We start from the raw sequence: 10,316 nt of genomic DNA on the forward strand, positions 1-10,316 counted from the left end.
AGTGAATTGTCCCTGACTGCATGTTGACTTCCTTAACTTCCTCATGATTGTTTCTCAGAGTCAAGAAGACATGAGCACACAGAAACCATCAGCTGCCTCAACAGTCAGTGGGTGTGGCCCAGCTGTATCCCAAACTCCAAAATGGTGCTTTTACTGTTTTCTTCTAATAATCACCAAAAAATATATTTTAAAAAGGCAAAATTTATATAAGTACCTGAACTAGAATAATTAGGAAATTATCAATGACTACTCAGTCACCTGGATTCCTTCTCTGTGTCTGTCTCATGTCTGTGTCTGTGTCTGTCTCTGTCTCTCTGTCTCTGTCTCTGTCTCTGTCTCTCTCTCTCTCTCTCTCTCTCTGTGTATGTGTGTGTGTGTGTGTGTGTGTGTCTCTTTCTCTCTTTTCTGGCATGGTTTTTCAGGTGGTCTTTGTATTCATAATTCTGTTGTTTCAACCCACATAGAGTTGAGATTATAGGTGTGTACCACCATGTCTTGTCTAGATATTTTCCTTTTGTTTGACTTTTAAATATTTTCATTTGTTATGGATACAGCTCTTTTCATGCATGTTATTAGGTGTACCATGTGTCTAGTTTGTGTCTCAACAGGCAGAAGAAAAATATAGAGCCCTTAAAACTGGAGTTACAGATAGATAGCATGGTGAAGGGTCATGTGGCTCCTCTTTAAGCAGCAAGTGATTTAATGCGCTCAGCAGTCTCCATCTAAAACAATGCATTTCCTTAAAGGACACACAGGTACTGTAAAACTATCCTTCTATTTCTAAGTCAAGGGAAATTGTTTTCTACCTCATTTTGTGGCAAGTTGATATATGTGTAACTATGCCTGTCAAAATTTCTGTACCTTGTATTTGTATACCAACAATAAACCCTGAACCCTATTTTTCTCGTTTTTGGTGGTGGTGATATTGTTTTTAATTGTTTGTTTGTTGTTTTGTTTTGAGGGTTTGCTCTTTTTGTTTTTGGGTTTTTTTTTTTGTTTGTTTTATGTGTGTGTGTGTGTGTGTGTGTGTGTGTGTGTGTGCGCATGAGCTAAGCATGACCTGCTATGAGTGTTCTCACAGCAAGTCTGCCCACCTGAAACTCTAATTTTCACTTAGTTAATTTGAGATTTAATTGATCATGTGATGAGACTCTTGATAGAGAATGATATAGTGGAGCCTCTTCTTTTCAGAGATCCATACTGCCTGAACTTTGGAGTAACTTTGAGGCAAACTGAAATTTTCCCTGGGATGAAGTAGGCTTGCTCTTGGTTATTTTTTGGGGGGTTGTCTATCATCTCCAGTGAGCTTCCTGGGCTTTTGCTTTTTACATTGGTTTCTATAAAAATGACACCAAATATTTCACCATCTCCTACCAGTCTCTGGCGATTAATCATTGCAGCGAGGAAAACGGCAAGTCCAGGACAGATGGAGACTTGAAAACTCCTCTCACAGACTTTAGGATCAACCCACACAAAAACACTTCCTAAATTTAAGGATCTCTTGAAAATAGCACAAAGGTATTGTACTCTGGGTATTTTTAGACTAAATTTATTTTTCATTCATGGGGAAAGGGGCTGCTCTATATAGAGGGCATATTTTAAATATCTCAGGGATGGAGTATTCAGTTACACAAGGATAAATATTTCTTCTTGTTTTGAAGAAAAAGGAGACTAGGGAAAGGTTACTTCTTTTACTTCTTCCAATTCTCTCTCTCTCTCTCTCTCTCTCTCTCTCTCTCTCAATTCAAAAAGGGTCCTACTCTCTAGCCCAGCCCAGGGTATTCTCAAACGTATCGCCCATCTGCCTCAGCAGTATGCATTCTTGAACTACAAGTGTGAACTATTATAGCTAGCAAAGCTTTGAATTTTAACCAACCTTTCCAGACAGCAAACTTCTGGTTTTGTCTTTAATCTATTAGTCATTTTCTTCCTGAACATAGCACCCACACTTCTGGGCATCAATTCAGGACAAAATTTTCAAGGTTGGTTGAAAATGCCTGTACTTGCATAGCCATCTTGCTGGCCCATAATGAAATATTAAACTGAGGAGGGCAGGTGCTGGTGTGAACCTGTTAGGTCACCATTCTAACTTTGAGCTTTAAAGTAGGTGACAGGAGTGTTCCAGGAAGCTGTGGGAAAGCTGTTCATGTCCCTACAGGATATTGGAGGAAACTAAGGGAAAATAAATTACTCCAAGTCCTTGGCTTCAGAAGAGGTGGGAAATAGCCATGATTGTCATAGAAAAGAGAGCACAGAAGAAGCTGCCCTAGTCTGGTAGTTTGAATATGCTTGGCCCATGGAAAGTGACACTATTAGGAAGTGTACCCTTGTTGAGTAGCTGGGGCCTTGTTGGAGGAAATTTGTTACTGTTACTGAGGTTGGTTTTTAAGGTCCTATGCTCTTCCCAATGTGGAAGAGAGTCTCCTTCTAGCTGCCTTCAGATCAAGATATAGAACTCCCTGCTTTCCCAGTATCAAATGAGTCTGGATGCTGGAGGTTTCCCACCATGATGGTAATGGATTAAACCTCTGGATAATGGATTAAATGACTAGCCAACCCCAATTAATGTTTGCCTTTGTATGAGTTGCCTCGGTCATGGTCACTCTTCACAGCAAAACTAAGACAGAAGCTGGTATCAGGGACTGAAGTATTGCTGTGACAGGCCTGACTATCTCATGTTTTTTGTTTGAAGAAATTTGGATTCTGGGACTTTAGATTTGCAAAGCAGTAGAATGCTTTAAGTGGGGCTTAGTGAGCCATTCTAGTAGGAATCTGGAAGAAATTGGTGCTGAATGTGATTTGAATTCTGGGGGCTTGGCTCAAAAGATTTCAGAGGAGAAGAAAGTTAGTGATGTCAGTGCATGGCCCAGAGACTATCTTTGTGATATTTTGGTGGAAAATGTGGCTATTTTTGTTCTTGTCTGAATGGCCTGCCTATGGCCAAAATGGAGAGGGTTAGATTACTTGTATAAGAAATGGGGATCTCGAAACAGCCTAGTATAAATTATGATGTGTGGCTTTAATGAGGACTGTCTTAATGAAAAGGAGCAAGCTGAGAAAGAAAAAATCCAAAATGAACAGATCAATGATTAAAGGAGAACCAGTAAGAGGGATGAGCCTTAATCCTGTGTTCAAGGTTATTAAATGGAATTAAAGGAGTGTTGACCTCAGGGCAAGATCCCACCTAGCTTAATTTATTGTTTTTGCATTTGCAGTTTGACAAGAGATAGTTATATCATGTTAGGCATTATTATGACCTGGTTATTAGCCTCATTTGAACATAGTATGATTATGTGTTAAATTGACAAAGGATGGATTGTGATGACTGTTTTGTGTTGTCAGTTTGACAGAATCTGGAACTATAATCCTCCAGAACTTAAAAAGTTCTCATGAAAAGATAAAGAATGGCTTAGGTCCAGGTGTGATGGCACACACCTTTAATTTCAGCACTCAAGAGATAGAGGCATGCTTAAGCTGTGAAGAGACAGATGTTCCAGGACAGGCAAGGTTAAGCTGTGAAGGAGATGGAAAACAGAAAGTTGGTAATGCTACAGTGTAAAAAAGTGTTCATGTTGTAGCCCTAGAAAGTAGCAGAACTCAGCAACTTTGACTATGTGGCACTGGCTCTGGAATCAAGAACAGAAAGTATTACTGAGACAATTAATTCTGGTTAGCTGGAGCTGAGAAATTAATAGTGATTAAGAAGAAACCAGCATCAGTGAGGTAAAATCTTCTGGAAATTATTTTCTGAGATCACATAGAAGCTGTGTTCCAGAGTCAGACATTGTGCTGGCATTCAGACTTGGTAATATAGTAGAATCACCCATGTGGTGCTAGTTTTGAAGGCATGAGGGGGTCATGGAGTATGCCTAAGGGAAGGCCATTGGTAAAGGTGCAGCCTCAGTTTCAGTTTACAGCCCAGCACTAAAGGGGTAATTCTTGGCACCATTAAGAGATCTTATTAGAGGCTATTGGTGATATTTAGTTGTGGAAGATACCAGCATATTGGAGATGCTAGTACCATGGGATAACTAAGAACAGCAGTAGCAATGGAATGGAGTCAAATAGAGCCTAGTGTGCTACAGAGTATAGAGCTGGAGAAGTGATACAAGCCCTTAGGAGGAGCCTAGAAGATCATGTGTAGATCCCAGAAATTGGAACAAGAAGCTCTGAAGTTGAAATTCATTTGGCAACCCCAATATTTTAAAGATGCCAGAGCCATGGGATGCCTACTGAAGTAAGCTTCTAGCAGGGAGTAAAACCAGTCCAAGAGAAAGACACATGTTGCAGTCAACAAAACTGAAAGGAATTGGACATTATACAATGAAATGGAGAGTTTAGAATTTGCCCAACTGGATTTTGGTCTTGCCTTAGTCCAGTATTTCCTTACTGTGATATTTTGGAATGATAATGTATATCCTGTGATATTAGAAGTATGTGATCTGGTTTTTGATCTTGATTATTTTTAGGAGATTACAGTTAAGTGATTGTATTTATGAATCTCAGAAGAAACTTTGAACTTTGGACTTTTAAACATCATTCAGACTGTGATAGACTATGGGGACTTTCAAAATTGGAATAAATGTATTTTATTTATTGTATTTATGCTCTGGCTAGGTATGGACCCCATAGACTCATGTATTTGAACAAGCCTATGGAAGCCAGGAAGTGAAATGTGGTGTTTCGAATATGCTTGGCCTATGGGAAGTAGCACTATTAGGAGTTGTAGCCTTGTTGGAAGAAGTGCATCACTGAAGGTGGTTTTGAGGTCTTATGTTTGAACTTCACCCTGTGGAGAAGACAGTCTCATTCTGGCTGTCTTTTGATCAAGATGGAGAAAACTGAGCTCCTCCAACCTCATGCATGCCTGGATACTACCATGCTTCCCATCATGATGTTAATGAACCAAACATCTGCAATTGTAAGCCAGCCCCCATTAAATGTTGTCCTCATAAGAGTTTCCTTGGTCATGGTGTCTCTCCACAACAAAAAACCCCAAACTTGGGCATCTAGTGCTCAGAAAAGCAATTGTTAGCCTGAGTCATGTTCTTGGATTCTCAGATACAAGCCATGGATTGAGAGAATGCTCACTTATAAATGAATTTAAATTAATATGTTTTTCAAGCTGTCTAGACGGTTTGCTGTTTACCTGACATAGTATTACTGCATTTTAACAGAGATAGCTTTTACCAAATTTATTAACATGAGAGAGTAGATTTCTTTTGGACACTAATGTAACTTGACCAGTAGATGGAGTAAATACTTTTGGACATAAATTTATTCATGTTTTCTAAATTGAATGATGATGTAAGCAGACCCTAGTTTGGAAGTCCAAAAGTGATTTTTATACTTACTCATAATTGATATCAAGAATATATTATGTGATCAAGTGTCTCTTGTAGAATACTGTTAAAGTTTCATCCTTATTGCAATAAGCATAGACCTATTGTTACATCTTTGTGTGACTACTGAAGTGAACCAGATTATCTTTACTTAGGAATGTAGTTGTGCTCTAGCTTTCTAGAGGTCCAGTGTGACTGTTCTGTGAGCCTGGTGCTCAGGTGATGTGAAGTGTATCATTACCAGCTCAGCTGCCTCATTGAGAAAGGAAAATGAGACATAAGAATCTCTTTAGTTCTAACTCTGATTTATTCAGTCTGTGCTCTACGTTGTTTGTCACCAATTTGAAAAAGTGCTTCTGCTTTGGGTAGGTAGAATAAACAACCCTGTGTATGGTTTCAAGAGTTTAAAAATCCCATCTAAGGAATTCGCCAGCCTCTGGTCTCCAATAGCCACAGATCATCTCCAACCTATTCCTTGGCTGCCTTGGAGCATGTTACCTAAGAGAGATTTGCTGTAGTTGTAATAACTACACCTCCAGAGGAAATAACACTCTCTGGCCACATTTCCAATCTTCCTTTTATGGAAGCACTAGAAATCATCATTTCACGGACCCATTCACGAATGATCTCATCCATCTAGCAATTTGGGCAGTACCCAACCTGATGGATGGATAGTCTGGGCCCTGTGCTTTTGCTTCCTGTAGTAATAAATGTTGCTTACTGTGTCCACTTGCCAGAGATAGAGGTACCATCAGGGCAGAAAGGTAAGTGGGACATTAGAGCATTGAGGATTTCTTAGCTCTTTTTCATGATAATGTGTTTTTGACTGCTAAGGGTAATCTTGACTCTTCTTTCATTTGGCCCTCTTCTCTCCCCCAACTCCCTACTCTATATTTTAAACTGCTATATATTCATATAAGTCTTCAATTTTTTCCTTTTTTAAGTTCAGTGCACTGAAAATTTCTACTCATGCATAAAAGATGCTCTGAAATTTCCCATCACGGCTGCATAAGTGCTTATTTATTTCTCACTCTTTGGAAGCCAGGCTCTGAGTTAGTGCCTTCAAGAGCCAAGCATTTATATGTTGGCATATGCTTTAGTTCAGTTTGTCTCCATTTTATCCTATTTATTGACAGATAAATGGGAGTTGACCAAATTACAGAGTTTCCAGCCCTTTACTCTGAGGTCCTGAATGAAGTAACCCAGTCACAAAAGAACACACAGTGTATGCATTCACTGATAAGAGAATATTAGCCCCCAAGTTTGGAATACCCAAGATACAATTCAAGAAGAAAGACTGAAGTATGGATGCTTCAGTGCTTCTTAGAAGGGGGAACAAAATACCCACAGGAGGAAATATGGAGATAAAGTGTGAAGCAGAGACTGAAGGAAAGGCCATCCAAAGACTGCCCCACCTGGGGATCCATACCCATATATAGTAGCCAAATCTGGATGCTATTATGGATGCCGGGGAATTACTTGCTGATGGGAGCCTGACAGGACCGTCTCCTTAGAGGGTCTTCCAGAGTCTGACAAATACAGAGAGGGATGCTTGCAGTTGACTGTTGAACTGAGGGTGGAGTCCCTGATGGAGGAGGTGGAGAAAGGACTGAAGGAGCTGAGGGGGTTTGCAGGGGGCGGCGACAGTGTCAACCACCCTGGGATCTCCTGGGGACTGTACCACTAACCAAATAGTACACATGGAGAGACCCATGGCTGCAACCACATATGTGGCAGAGGATGGCCTTGTTGGACATAAGTGGGGGGAGCAGCCCTTGGGTCTGTGGAGGTCTAATGACCCAGTGTAAGGGGATGCCAGGGCACGAAGGCAGGAGTGGGTTGGTGGGGGAGTACCTCATAGAAGCAGGGGGATTGGTTAGGGTAGGGGGTTCCGGATGGGAGACCTAGAAAGGAGATAACATTTGAAATGTAAATAAAGAAAATATCCAATAAAATAAAAAATAAAAAATAAAATGCCATTTCATCTTAAAATACGTATTTTGTTACTTGCAACATCAAAGAGAAAACTGTGGCTATAGATAAGATGTTATTGTTTGATAAGTGGAATAAATTTTGGTATTTTTCTGCTAACCATGGCAGCTACAGCTAATGTATATTTCAAAATGACCAAAGAAAGGATTTTGAAGGCTCCTAATACAAAAAAAACGATAAACATTTGAGTCATAAATATGCTGGTTAGATTGATATAATCATTTTATAATGTGTACATGTATAAAACATGTTGCTTCCCATAAATATGTGCAATTACTAAATGTTAATTAAAAATAAAATAAAAACAACATGCAAAACTATTAAACTTATATGACAGAACTTAAAGTCTATCTTTTGGACCTAGGGAAAAAAAAAAAGAAAAGGAACGAGTTTCCATTGGTGGTTAGTGCTAGATATATTTTAAACAGATGAAGTAGATAAGGTAAAGGAAAGGAAGAGAGCCAAGAGAAATTGATTGTGTTATTGACATGAGGTAGTAGCATTAGCAGTTGATTTAGATAATATATCAAATTACTAACTTGAAGTTAAATGCAATTGAAAATGGAATACATTATAAAATTTTTGTATTTTGATTTAGGATATTATCAACTTTAAGAGTTCTTATAATAAAACCCTCAATAATCTTTAGAGCTAAAAACATTCTTAATTAGTCAATCAATTTGTAAATTTTCGAACCTGTATGTACTTGAAGCAGATTAAAGCCTGAGTATGGGGATCTTGCCGGGAACAGACATCTGGACATAAAATGACCTTTACATTAATGAACTCACTGATGTACAAAAGGGAGCTTTTCAATGAGCTCTTCCCCGGAGCTGTGCTGCATGCTTCATTGGTCGTGACTCTGGTGAGCCGTCCCTGCTCCAGGGAATAACATCTGCCCATTCTCACACCAGCCACTCTCACTGAGTCACACAGTTAAAGACATGAAGGAGAAGGAGGCTCCTTGGGAGGAGGAAGAGTTTCAGAGAAGAGACATTTTGAGGCCTGAAGTTCTTTTTATACCTCTTTTCCGATTTCACAGGAGCTCAGTATAGGTGTCCCAACTTTAAAGTATGTAAAATTTTACATGCGAAATATTTAGGAACTAGAAGAACTTGCTCTGTTTCATCATGAGAATGAACATTGAACCATTCTCCAACTAATCAGGATGGTTTTTTCTTAAGTACAAATGTGAGAACCAGCTCAGGCATTTCATCTACAAAGTTTCTTCTGGATGGAAATCAAATTTCAATTGCTGTTTCTCAACATACATGTAAAAATATACTGATATCTGCTGCCATTTAATCAAATGAGCTTTGGGCATCTTTTAGGAGTGAGGTACCAAGGTTTCATAAAAATGGTTGACAAATGCCAGTGAACACTTGTGCTGGCTCCAACTGGCATGCTTGTAGTCGACCTTCATGGAAAACTACCTCTAGGCTTTATCCAACATGATTCTATATGGCATTTCATATCATAGCCTCAGACTAAGACAATAACCAAAGCTATCCAAGGTCTTATTGCCAGGAGAATACATATCATCTGTATTACTTCTGGATAATCAAAGATGATAGTCCCCAATAGTGCACTGGATTTTAAGAATTATCCTATCCCACTAGTAATAATGCCTATGTTCTTAATTTTTCCCTTTCTAGTTACAGGTCAGGATATGTTTACCTGGCTATGATTTTAAGAACAGAATACAATTTTTTGGGGCAAGTGTTTGAGAGAGATAGTACAAAAGTTCATTTCTCACATCTAACATTTAGCTTAAAACTATATTAGATTACTTGGAAATATTTGATCATGTTTAAAATGCAATAATAATATATAAGGAACAATCTTCCACACTGAAATTTTGTCTGGGGCATTTGTGTATAGAGAAAGTCAGACCAGACTCCAGCTGAAGTGTATTTAACATTAAATATACCTTGTGATGATTTTGAAAATGTTGAAGTCACTAAAGACTCTGGAATGTGGGGGTAAGGATACATCTTCATAGGGCTAATAGCCCAACAACAGAGACCTAATATTGATCAGGCCTAGTATTTTTCTGGAAGACTGACAGATTATAAAAAAGAATTCTTATCAATTAATTTATATCTTACAATTCAGATGCCAAGAGTGAGGCTTTTTAAAAGCCCATCATTGGACTAGAGGCAACATCAATTAAGATGCTTCTGGGAGAAGATATATATGAAACAGAATAGTCTTTTAGGCAAATAATTCCTTACCTGATGGTTAGAGTCCCAAGACCATTGCTGCATTTTCTGTGGTGCAATGTTTTAATATTGCTTTATTGCTTAAGAACATTTAGATCATTTGCTTCATACATTTTGGAAAGAATGCAGCTACAATAGTAGTTAATCATGATCTAGCCATAGTTCCTTTATCAGAAAAGAAGGGGAAAAAAGCTTCCTCTGATAGGATTTTCCCTCAAAGCGTTTAAAGAATGCAGTCAGGAAATTGCCTAGAGTGAACAGAGTAAGTGTCGAGTGTAATGTAGATGCAATAATTCTCTATTTCAGTGCACCTGTCCACAGGTTAATATAGCTGTCATTTGTCACAAAAAGCTTTAGGGAGAGCAAATGAAAGATTCTTCCCTTTAGCTAAAACCTACCTGGTTAGAAAGAAAACTTCTGGGGAGGGTATGGAATAACTAATATCCATTCTTCCACTGCTGGATAGTTAGATGATCTGTCTTGTCCTTGGGGTCTGGAATCCTATTAGAGATACCTTTGCAGTTTTCCATTAACTGTCACAATTTGGAGAGCTCATCAGAGACTTCCAGCCAATCTATGCTTGTCACCATTTCTGCTTTCCAAAGTGTAACTCACAAATTATCTTGCAATATTGAAATTGTTTGAAAAAAATCTCCCAGAGACCCATAGGGAGTAGCATTATTAGGAGGTGTGGGCTTGTTGAAGTAGGTGTGGCTTTGAGGGCTCAGGTGCTCAAATCAGGCCTAGTGTGACTCTCTTG

Source organism: Apodemus sylvaticus, chromosome 12, assembly GCF_947179515.1.
Source record: "Apodemus sylvaticus chromosome 12, mApoSyl1.1, whole genome shotgun sequence".
Lineage (NCBI taxonomy): Eukaryota > Metazoa > Chordata > Mammalia > Rodentia > Muridae > Apodemus > Apodemus sylvaticus.